Source organism: Schistocerca cancellata, chromosome 10 (genome assembly GCF_023864275.1).
Source record: "Schistocerca cancellata isolate TAMUIC-IGC-003103 chromosome 10, iqSchCanc2.1, whole genome shotgun sequence".
Taxonomy (NCBI): Eukaryota; Metazoa; Arthropoda; class Insecta; order Orthoptera; family Acrididae; genus Schistocerca; species Schistocerca cancellata.
Window position 1 is genome coordinate 121,081,531 of NC_064635.1, and position 12,419 is coordinate 121,093,949.

General features: G+C 41.3%; 1 protein-coding gene across 1 annotated transcript in view; it reads right to left on the reverse strand.

The window, feature by feature from the left end:
* LOC126106344 (uncharacterized) overlaps positions 1 to 12,419 on the reverse strand; it is a 261,730-nt gene that overhangs the window by 58,185 nt on the left and 191,126 nt on the right. The window lies entirely within an intron of this gene.

A 12,419-nucleotide genomic window follows, 5' to 3' on the forward strand; every position in this document is an offset into this window, starting at 1 on the left:
AATAACTGCCGTCATTCGCTAGCGAGGTCACGTGACATGAGCTATGACTGGCTGACAAAAGTGCATCGCTCAACGCAATCTCTATTTTAGAGTTTCGGAAGCTACCGTGCTGTAATTTGTGGAATTTGTGTATATACTTCAGCAATACGAAAATAAACTCTGTGCATATCGTCTCGCATCAAACAACTTTCCAAACGCATTGTTTTTCCTGGATTTCGTTTCCTAAAGTGCTGGAACGTCCTCCGCCGGTATAAGACCTTTAAGATTCAGAGGACTGATAGGTTTTACAGCTCCGAGGGAAAGTATACTGTTACTTAACACGGATGTATTTTCACCCGCTTTATACGTAATTTCATCCGGGAGAAATTGTGTTTTTAACCGGGAAATCCGGGAAAAATCCGGGAATTTTTTTTTCTTGTCCACGTAGACACCCTGAAACAGTAAGAAAAGCAGTTGCCATGCTGAGATTCACTGGGGGAATATTAATAAAATATAATTCATTCATGAAAGGAGTACCTTACAAAGTTCAACTAATTGTTGAGTGTCATTCATCAGTATGGTGCCATTGCCAGGTAGGATTAATAGAAGAGACGGAGAAGATCAAATAAACATCCACACAAGATTGTGGAACGTATTCATGACTTATCCAAAGTTAATGTCCTATATGCCCTAACCTCTTCAAAAGTTAGTGGGTCATTTTTCTTTGCAGAGGAAACTGTGACTACCTTCTTATAACTGGACATGCTGCCACAATGCCTTGGGTCACAGTTACAGTAAGATAGCGGGGATTTCATATTGCAACATGGCAGCGGTACACTGTACTTTCTTCAGATTTTCGGGGTTATCTTGATGCCAAACTGCCTCAGCATACCTGTTGTGGCTCTCCTCTTTTACAGTGGCCCCCAAGTTCACCTGACTTAACTCTGTGATTGTAGTAGGGAAGTTCTGGTAGAATTTAAATACTTTGGGAGTAAAGGAGACCACTTACTGAAAAGCAGAAGCAATGAGTTGTTGACAGACACACACATAAAAGAGAAGGAAAACTTGCTAGCTTTAAGAAATAATCCTTTCTTGAGTTAGGTACAAATGTTGGAACAGGTGGGGAGCAGCGCACGATGAAGGTGAAGTGGAGATGTGAATTGGGAGGGGGTGATAGGACAGAGCAAGAGAAAATTTTTCATTGGAGTGTGCCAATTTTGTAATCACGTTTTCTGAATTCATGTCAGATGGCATGGAAGAGGACATTCTGTTTAATGTACCTCATTAAGTTTGAACTCGGGGTATGATGATTCCTTCGATTTCACAACCATTGTGACTAAAATTGTCAGCAGTCCTTGTCTTCCAAGTGCCTCCGTCCATCCTTTGCCATGGTTTCAGCTTCTCCTTCCCCTTGTTACATTTGTAGGTGTTCTCTCCTTTTACCATAATTATAATTTTTGTCCTCAGTTTCCACGCTTTGTTAATATTCCAGATCATTTCTCTCAATCACACTCCTGCACATCCCTTTCCCCTGCTCTGTTCCTCGCCCCCCCCCCCCCCCCCCCCCCCACCCTGCTCACCCTTTCCATATGAGAGTTCCCATCACATTTCACCAAGTTAAGTGGTGTAATAGTTAAGCATTGGATTTTCATTCTGGAGGGGCAAAGAATTCAAATTTATGTTCTGTTATTTAGTTTTAGTATTTAAGTTTTCTGTTCCATTCCTAAATCACATATGGAAAATGCTACAATGGTGCTTTTGAAAATGAGTTATTTTACATATTCAAATTCAAATAGTTTATTCATCCAGTAAATCTATACAGATTATGGGATGTCAATGTAGATGTCGTTGAGACAAGTAAGTTAATATAAGACTCGTGTGGCTGCACAAATGTTGGGTAATATCCCAAAAGTCAATGACAGATGTCGAATATATCACGTCATAAGATGACATACCTCACCGCATGTGCAGCGGTTACGCCTGTCAGTCTGTCACACCTGGCATTCCCAAGCCAAGTCAAGTATTCACATTGGTATGGCGCTATGCTTATCTGCACGACTTCAGCACTCGGGGCTCAGGGTTTGAGTCGTGCTTCTGGCATGAGGCAAGTATGTTTTTACAATGAGGTATTAATTTATTTACTGTACTCATGTTCTCTTTTACTGCAAAGTACAGTACAACAAAAACCTGCCATATTGTGTCACAAATAAACAAGGATAAACTTGTGAGTTGTGTCATTACCAGTAAATGACCTATGTTTTCTTTAGTTTGTAATGTCTGCAAATAAAACAAATAAAACAAATAAGGGAGAAAAGGAGAAAGAAACAAAAGTAAGAACAGATTTTACTTGGTTGCAGTGAGAAGAATAATTTTGGGCACAGGTAAACTCCCTTTTATAAGAGAAGAAGATACATGTCTTTGACAATGTTCAGTCAACTGTAGAAGCCACAATATCCTGAAGGAGATCCCAACAGAGGAATCAAAACATTGGTTGTATAGAAGAAATGTGATGCACCCAACAACTCAAAGAATTACACATTCAATAGTATAAATGAAAATGAAATGTTGTGTGGCTAGGGCCTCCCATCGGGTAGACCGGTCACCTGGTGCAAGTCTTTTGAGTTGACACCACTTCGGCGACTTGCGTGTCAATGGTGATGAGATGATGATAATGAATACAGCACAACATCCAATCCCTGAGTGGAGAAAATCTCCATCCCAGCCGAAAATCAAAACTGGGCCCCTTAGCATGGCATCCCACCATACTGACCACTCAGCTGTCGAGGCAGACTATAGTACAAATAGTTCACAAAGAAATATTTTGTTTAAAGAAATATTCTAAATTTGCAGTATCTGTAAACCTTGAGCACATCAAACTTCAATCCTGCTAAAAACTGTTTGTTTCTCAATTGACACAGCCTATTCTTCATAGAATTTTGAAATCCCAAAGCACATTACAACATCCATGTCATAAAACAGTACCTATAATTAGTTATCAATCAGTGCACATCCAGTATTCAGTATAAGGTTTTCATCACATAATTTTCTGTCATCATCTGGCACTCATTAAGCAAACATCAATGTTAGTCTGTCTTTGCCACTACTGAATTTGTGGGACCACTCATGTCCACATAGACTGTCTATTATACATAAAGTATTGGAAAGGTAACTGCTCACCCTCTAGCAGACAGATCTGTGCAGCACAGAGAAATGTAAGAGGAAACAGCATTCACACTAGCATTCAAGCTCTTGCCCTTTTTCTAGCACACATTCATATACACAACTGTATACATTTCCATATGTGCACTGCCGTGGGCAGTCACACCACAGTCACAGGAGTGTGAATTTGGGGGTGTATATGGTTGTGTGTATGAATATGTGCACTGTTACTAGAAAAAGAGAAAGAGCTTAAAAGTTAGTGTGAATGCTGTTTCCTCTAGTGCTCCATGCATCATTCTGCTGTAGGTGAGTGGTCGCCTTTTGCTTATTTTATGTATTGCTCCATCCAGGAATATCCATTAGAGTGTTACAAAATTTATGTTAATAAGATGGCAATATAGAAAGCTGTGAACAACCCAGTGTTAAAATTCCAGTTCTAACAATGCAACAAAAATGACTGCAGGATCATAACCTGCAGACTTTACATCTTGTGTCACTTATTATGATATCATTAGCCTCTGACACTGACCACAGTTATTACTGCCAAAACAGCCGAAACCGATGTTTCATTTCAATAATGACCAGTCACTAAATTCTGTGTTAAAGAAGCAAAATTTGGTTCTGAAATTCACCTCAAACTTCACTGTTCCTATGGGGATGTTTGAATGGGCACCAGCTTTGTTACAAGATGGGTGAAACATTTCAAAGATGGAAACACAAGTATCAAAGATATGGCTTGCAGCGGTTGTCATTGAACTGCCTTCAGGGAAGGCATCAAGGAAACTGTTGATGAGCTCATAAGAGAAGACAGGTGTGTCACAGTGAATGAAATCATAGCAGAACTTGCAGCAGGACATAGAGGAGCCCAAGAAATGATCCAAAGTTTATGTTATCACAATTTTTGTACTCACTGGGTCCCACATCAATTGACCAAAGACTACAAACTTGAGAAAAGAATAATCACTCAAAACCTTCATCAGAGATTTCAAAATGAAGGTGATGGTTTTTTGATGAACATTGACACAGGTGACGAATAGTGGTTCCATCATTACAAGCCTGAAACAAAATGCTACAGGAAAGGATGGCAGCACTTGGATCCACTATCAAAGATGAAAGCTGGGACAGTCTCATCTGCTGGAAAAATTCTGCAGGAATGCACAGGGTTGCATTCTGATTGATTTTTTGAACCTGGACAAACCATCAATTCTGCCCACTGTATCCACGTGTCTGAGCTCCATTACGCAATACAAATTATTTCGGAATAAAGGAGAGGAATCACCAAAAGGCAGAAACACTGCATCGTCAGTAGGTACACAAAGGAAAATGTACACAAAGAAATTGGTACAGGGCTTTGTTAGCTTTCATTGTGCTCAGTCAACTGCCACCTCTTTCCTGGTCCACAGTGAGTGTACTGTGTGAGGTGGGGGTGTATGGTGGGGTGAGTGATGGAGAGAGTCGGGAGGCAGGGAGGGGGTTGGGGGAAGTATTTAGCGGTTCAAGGGAGAGTGCTTTCACGAGTGGCCCACCCTCTCATGGGCCAGGATAGCAGCCATGTTACAGACCAGCTCTGCTGCAACTATTGCACAGTATTTTACATTGGTATGACAACCAACCAACTGTCAACTAGAATGAATGGGCACTGCCAAACTGTTGCCAAAAATAATTTGGACCACCCAGTGGTACAACATGCAGCACAGCACAACATCATGACTCTCCACATCAGCTAGTTGTGTGCTGTTATCTCACACCCTAGCCTATGAAATCACATGCTCAGCCACCTGCCACCTGCCCCCTCTACCTGTACCCCTAGCTAGCCCACAGACAGCTCCCCACCCTCTCGCAAGTCAGTAGATGCTGCCCCCAACCCTCTCCCTGCCACCTGCTTCTCTCCATCTGTCACCCCCCCCCCCCCCCCACACACACACACACATCCTCACCTTAACCCAGTACATTCACTATGGGCCAGGGAAGATGTGGCACAATGTAGGGAAACAGGTATGTGCATGTGAGTGTGTGTGTGTTTTCCCTATAAGCTTGAAGCAGGAAATGCATTCTGAGAGCCAGCAAATCTCTGTACCTTTTGTTTGTATGCCTATTGACGAAGTGGTGCTTCTGCCTTTCAGTGAGTCATCTCCTTTATTCCTCAATAATTCTTAATTCTCAACCAGAACTACCCATACATTATTGTACCTACATTGTGCATTCCTTCATAAACCCTATGGGAGGAAGATCATCATTCTGCAACAAGATAACACATGTTCTCACACTGTTTGTGTCGCCATAGAGAAGTTCAGGTAAGGTTACAGTCCTAACTGGGCCCATCAAACTACCATCTTTCTAGTTATGTTTAGGAACAGATGCAATGCCAAATTTATGAGATGGTGGAAGATGTTCAGCAAGCAGTGCATCATTGTCTTCCGGAAGCTGCAATGGAGTTCTATCATAAGGGTACATTCAGACTCGCAGAACGCTGTGAAAAATATTTGTGAAGAAACGAAGACTATGTTGAAAAGTGACAGAAAGTATTTAGATAAAGTTGATGTACCCAGTTTGTCTAAATAATGAAGATTAATTAAAAAACTGTTCCTTATTACTTTCAGCATGGCTCTCGTACATTTCTACATTGCTGATCATTGAAATTGAATTTAGTGTTAATAAATGTGAAGGGAATAAAAAGCCAATCTACAGTCCTGTGTACATTTACTCAGTAACTGTTTACTATATGAAATAATCAACAGGAGACTGAGTAAAGAATATGAATATCCAGGAAACTTGTGAGGTACCAGACAGGTCAATAACACTCCAAACTGTATTACACACCCTTCTAGACAATTAATTCTGACCTCTCCCCCTGGATACTGCAATTGTCACAACTGTCGGTGCTGCTGGTAAACCTTTTGGAGCAGAAGGTTGTGGTGCATGAAACTCATCCGATCATGAAAGCCTTCATTCTGACAACTGTCAGTGTTCACACACACACACACACACACACACACACACACACACACACACACACACACACACACACACACACAAATGAAATGAATCCTACTCAAAATCAGTGTAATGACATAGCAGGTTGCAGGGTGTGACTTAAATATACACTGATAGACAAGTGACTTAAATATACACTGATACATTGGATAGGTTAATTAAGAGTTAGCCCTGGAGTGGGTGAAAAAATTACGTACGAAGGAAAAGTCCCTATGCAATGAAACCCAGCACATGACATAATACTATTATAAACATATATAAAAATACCCGATCAGTCTAAAAAGTTCTGAGACTGGATTAATAGAAAATAGAGAAAAGTAGATAGTGGTTTTAATGCTTCTGGTATTCTACACAGACTCCCCACACTTGCGCACAATGCACAGAATGTTCATGCAGCCCTATGAAACTGCCAGAAAAATCCTTCTTTGGGGTTTTGTTAAACTTATGTATCATGTTGCCTTGAATGTCAGTTATGTCATCAAAGTGTTGACTTTTATATGAATTTCTGCTCTTTATCTTTTTTTGGTAGGCTCATACTGACAATGCAAAATCTCAACACCCATACTGAATTTTTTTTCCAAAAATGAACTGTCCATATTTCGCATGTTAACCAAGTTCTAACAGGTAACCTTGGGTTGCTGTTTTTGTTTGATTGTCAAGATATTCAGAACAAACTTTGCGCAAACTTTTCTCTTCTTTAAAACAATTTGGAGACTGTCTTGAACACTTGATTTTGAGTTCTTCCTTTGCCACAATTTATGACAATAACAACACTGACACACTATAATGGAATATCCACTTCTTATCCATCTCTGCCCACAAATGTCTGGTTGAAAGCACATCTGTTGCTTACAGTAAGCAATATTATGAAAATGATAGATTGCTACTCACCATAAACATGACACATTGCATTGCAGACAGGTGCGATGAAAAGAGGGAACTTTGAGTACCTCTATCGGTTCTCCCTTCTATTCCAGTCTCATATTGTTTGTGGAAAGAAAGATTGTTGGTATGCCTCTGTGTGGGCTCTAATCTCTCTGATTTTATCCTCATGGTCTCTTCATGAGATATACATAGGAGGGAGCAATATCCTGCTTGACTCCTCTGTGAAGTTATGTTCTCGAAACTTCAACAAAAGCCCATACCGAGCTACTGAGCATCTCTCCTGCAAAGTCTTCCACTGGAGTTTATCTACCATCTCCATAACACTTTCGTGATCCTGTAATGAAGCACGCTGCTCTCTGTTGGATCTTCTCTATCTCTTCTATCAACTCTATCTGGTGCGGATTCCACACTGGCGAGCAGTATTCAACCAGTGGGCGAACAAGTGTACTGTAACCTACTTCCTTTGTTTTCAGATTGCATTTCCTTAGGATTCTTCCAATGAATTTCAGTGAGGCATCTGCTTTACCAATGATCAACTTTATGTGATCATTCCATTTTAAATCACTCCTAATGCCTACTCCCAGATAATTTATGGAATTAACTGCTTCCAATTGCTGACCTGCTATTTTGTAGCTAAATGATAAGGGATCTATCTTTCTATGTATTTGCAGCACATTACACTTATCTAGATTGAGATTCAATCGCCATTCCCTGCACCATGTGTCAATTCGTTGCAGATCCTCCTGCATTTCAGTACAATTTTCCATTGTTACAAACTCTCGATCTACTACAGCATCATCTGCAAAAAGCCTCAGTGAACTTCCGATGTTATCTACAAGGTCATTTATGTATATTGTGAATAGCAACGGTCCTACGACACTCCCCTGTGGCACACCTGAAATCACTCTTACTTCGAAAGACTTCTCTCCATTGAGAATGCCATTCTGCATTCTGTTATCTAGGAACTCTTCAATCCAATTACACAATTGGTCTGATAATCCATATGCTCTTACTTTGTTGATTAAACGACTGTGGGAACTGTATCGAATGCCTTGCGGAATTCAAGAAATGTGGCATCTACATGGGAACCCATGTCTATGGCCCTCTGAGTCTCATGGACGAATAGCACGAGCTGGGTTTTGCACGTTCGTCTTTTTTGAAACCCTTGCTGATTCGTACAGAGTAGATTTCTAGTCTCCAGAAAAGTCATTATACTCAAACATAGTATGTGTTCCAAAATTCTACAACTGATCAACGTTAGAGATATAGGTCTATAGTTCTGCACATCTGTTCGACGTCCCTTCTTGAAAATGGGGATGACCTGTGCCCTTTTCCAATCCTTTGGAATGCTACGCTCTTCTAGAGACCTACGGACACTGCTGCATGAAGGGGGGCAAGTTCCTTCACGTACTCTGTGTAAAATCGAACTGGTATCCCATCAGGTCCAGCAGCCTTTCCTCTTTTGAGGAATTTTATTGTTTTTCTATCCCTCTGTCATCTATTCCGATATCTACCATTTTGTCATCTGTGCGACAATCTAGAGAATGAACTACAGTGCAGTCAGTGTTAAATTTTCTGTAGCGCTTGTCTCCTTTAAATGAGGATGAGGATAATTATTTGACTAAGAACATAAAGTACACATCGTCACTGGTTACTCACGTATTAAACCACATGTTCTATTTTATTCTACACAACACACAGTCTACATAACACAAAAAGCCATCACATTTTTGTTCTGCTTAATACCTCAACTTGGTGCGAACTCCCCTCCAAAGAGCACCAGTACAAGAAGACAAAACAGAAGGTACAAGCCCTCTGGAAATGGCGCTGTATTCAAACTGATGTCTCACCGAATTAGATCAACTGAATTACAACAGTCTTCCTCTGTGAAACAGCTTTGAAAAAAGACATTTAGTATTTTGGCCTTTAGTCTGTCATCCTCTGTTTCAGTACCATTTTGGTTGCAGAGTGTCTGGACATTTTGTTTTGATCCACCTACCGAATTGACATAAGACCAAAATTTCTTAGGATTTTCTGCCAAGTCAGTACACAGAACTTTACTTTCGAATTCATTGAGTGCCTCTCACATAGCCCTCCTCACACTACATTTCGCTTCGTGTGATTTTTGTTTGTCTGCAAGGCTTTGGCTATGTTTATGTTTGCTGTGACATTCCCTTTGCTTCCGCAGCAGTTTTCTAACTCGGTTGTTGTACCACAGTGGCTCTTTCCCATCACTTATGACTTTTCTTGGCACATACTCATCTAATGCATATTGTACAATGGTTTAGAATGTTGTCCACTGACCATCAACACTATCTGTACTTGAGACAAAACTTTTGTGCTGAGCCATCAGGTACTCTGAAATCTGCTTTTTGTCGCTTTTGCTAATCAGAAAAATCTTCCTACCTTTTTTAATATTTCTATTTGTGACTGAAATCATCGCTGCAGTAATCGCTTTATGATCACTGATTCCCTGTTCTGTGTTAACTGTTTCAAATAGTATGGGTCTGTTTGTCACCAGAAAGTCTTATATGTTATTGCCATGAGTCGGTTCTCTGCTTAACTGCTCAAGGTAGTTTTCAGATAATGCACTTAAAAAAAATTTCACTGGATTCTTTGTCCCTGCCACCCATTATAAATGTTTGAGTCTCCCAGTCTATATCCGGCAAATTAAAATCTCCACCCAGAACTATAACATGGTCGGGAAATCTACTTGAAATACTTTCCAAATTTTCCTTCAGGTGCTCTGCCACAACAGCTGCTGAGCCAGGGGGCCTGTAGAGACATCCAATCACAATGTTTGAGCCTGCTTTAACCATGAACTTCACCCAAATTATTTCACATTTCGGATCTCCATCAATTTCCTTCGACTCTATTGCACTTTTTATCGCTATAAACACACCTCCCCATTCACTGTCCAGCCTGCCTCTGCGGTACACATGCCAATCTGAGTTTAGAATTTCATTACTGTTTACATCTGGTTTCAGCCACCTTTCTGTCCCTAGTACTATGTGGGCATTGTGACCGTTTATTAATGAGAGCGGTTCTGGGACCTTTCTATAGACGCTCCTGCGGTTTACTATTACCACATTAATATTGTTATTCCCTGCTGCATTTTGCCTACTACCACCATGTTGCGTTGCAGGAGGCATCTTGTCGGGCCTAGGGAGGGAATTCTCTAACCTAAAAAGCCCACATGTGCACTCCACACGTACTCCGCTACACTTGTAGCCCTACATTTCTCCACCTGATAGAGGAGGTCAAGAAATTTGCACACCAGATATCCACAGAATTAAGCCTTCCACTTGACTCTAAACCAGAGGACCGCGATCAGTTCTGGGAATGATACTACAAATAGTTAGCTCAGATTCCACCCCGCGAGCAAGGCTTTCCACCTTCACCAACTCCGCCAGCCGCCTGTATGAACTGAGGATGACCTCTGAACCCAGACGGCAGGAGTCATTGGTGCTGACATGAGAAACAATTTGCAGTCGGGTGCACCCAGTACTCTCTATCGCCAATGGAAGGGCCTCCTCCATATCTCAGATCAGACCCCCCGGCAAGTAGACAGAGTGAATACTGGCCTTCTTCCCTGACCTTTCCGCTATTTTCCTAAGGGAATCCATCACCCGCTTAACATTGGAGCTCCCAGTCACTAATAAATCCCTCACCCCGTGTGCCTGCTCGGATCTTGCTGAAGGAGTGGCAACATGTCCATTCACAGGCAGAGCGCGCAATGCCACACGGCCAGCCTCTACATTGACCCTCCGCCTCGTGCGCTGCGAATGCCGCTGAACCCACCACTCCCCTTGGGGAGAGGGTAGCCCAATCGCACCCAGTACCCGTGGAGATGTCTCGACAGCAGGGACTGTGGGTGAAGCGTGTAACATCTGGGGTGTACCATGTGACACACCAGACTCCCCACTGGTGCTACACTCCGAGGCAGCAGCCTGAAGATGGCTGACTGCAGCCATCAACACATTCAGCTGTTCACAAACAGTGGCCAGCTCCTCCTGCATCTGTACACAGCAGTTACACATCCTATCCATCCTAAGAAGTTAACAATTTACTGTAGGGAGTTAATCAACTTTTAACTACACTGCTAATTCACTAAATGCGGCTGATAGCTGACTAAACTGTGGTTACTAGACACTTATTGTTGAAAACAATGAAAATAATCACTACCTGTCTCTGGACTGTATTCAAAACAAACACTAGCACTACTGGCACTACAGCTGACTAAAGGGACTCTCTCTGTATTCAAAACAAACACAAAATCTATGGAACACTATTATTAGTACTGGAAAATTAAAGCTTCCTAAAAGCAAAAACACATGGAAGATGCAGTGACAAGTAAGAAAAATACAGTGAATACTAAAATTAATGTAGCTTGCTGCACAGCAGATGTGAAGCAGACGGCAGTTACGATGACACTGGCTTTTGGCCAGAACCTTCTTCAATAGGGAAACAACATGTACATTCACACAAGCAAGCACATCTCAGCACACATGTTCACTTGTCTTAAGCCACTCCAGCTAGAATCTATCTCGAGAATTGGTGGAGATAGCAGTCATGTGTGATGAGGTGTGTTTGCTTGTGTGCATATGTGTGTTTTTTCCTTTCTGAAGAAGACTTTGGCCAAATACTACAAAGTGTAACAGTCTTTCAACTGTGCCTGTCTGCAATTCAACAGTGATTAGCAAACTATCCTTTTCATAATATTTTTGATATTCAAACCTAGACCACCCATTGTTTGATTTTGTTGTTGTTTGTAATTAGTTCAAGCTGCCATGGTTGTCATTGTGCTGACATCGCTTATACGCCAGGAATAAAATCAGTCTCAGAACGTTTTGGACAGATAGTGTAAGGTGAAGCTGTTCACAACCAAACATTCGGGTTCAATACCATTGCTTTACTCATGGTGCTAGTGTAAGTGGTACTCTCTTGGCTTCCTCCAACCACTAAGGTGACATATCCAGCCACTTACAGGTTGATCTACAGTTTAATGAGTGTTCAGAACCGTGGTACAAATCAACAGTTTTAATTTTGATACACACAGTGAGAATAGTAATGTTCAAGCTCAGCTACCAAATTGATTTGTTCACTACATTATGTATTTCAGGAGGCTGTTTACCATCACCAAGTGTACAAGAAAATGTAACATTTGCCAAAAGCTTGATGGAAGGTCATGAGTAAGGTAACCCATTTCTACCACTAGGTTATGTTGGACCATTTAGACAAGTTTAAGTGGTCTCTGGAGGCTCACTCAGCTTGAATAATTAATAGTGTGCTTCCAGATGTTGTGCCAAGCTGTTGTTTGCATTTTATCCACAATATTTCAACAACTGATCCAGCCATCTCCTTTTAAATTCTACAAGATTTGCAGTTGTTCGTTACCTGAA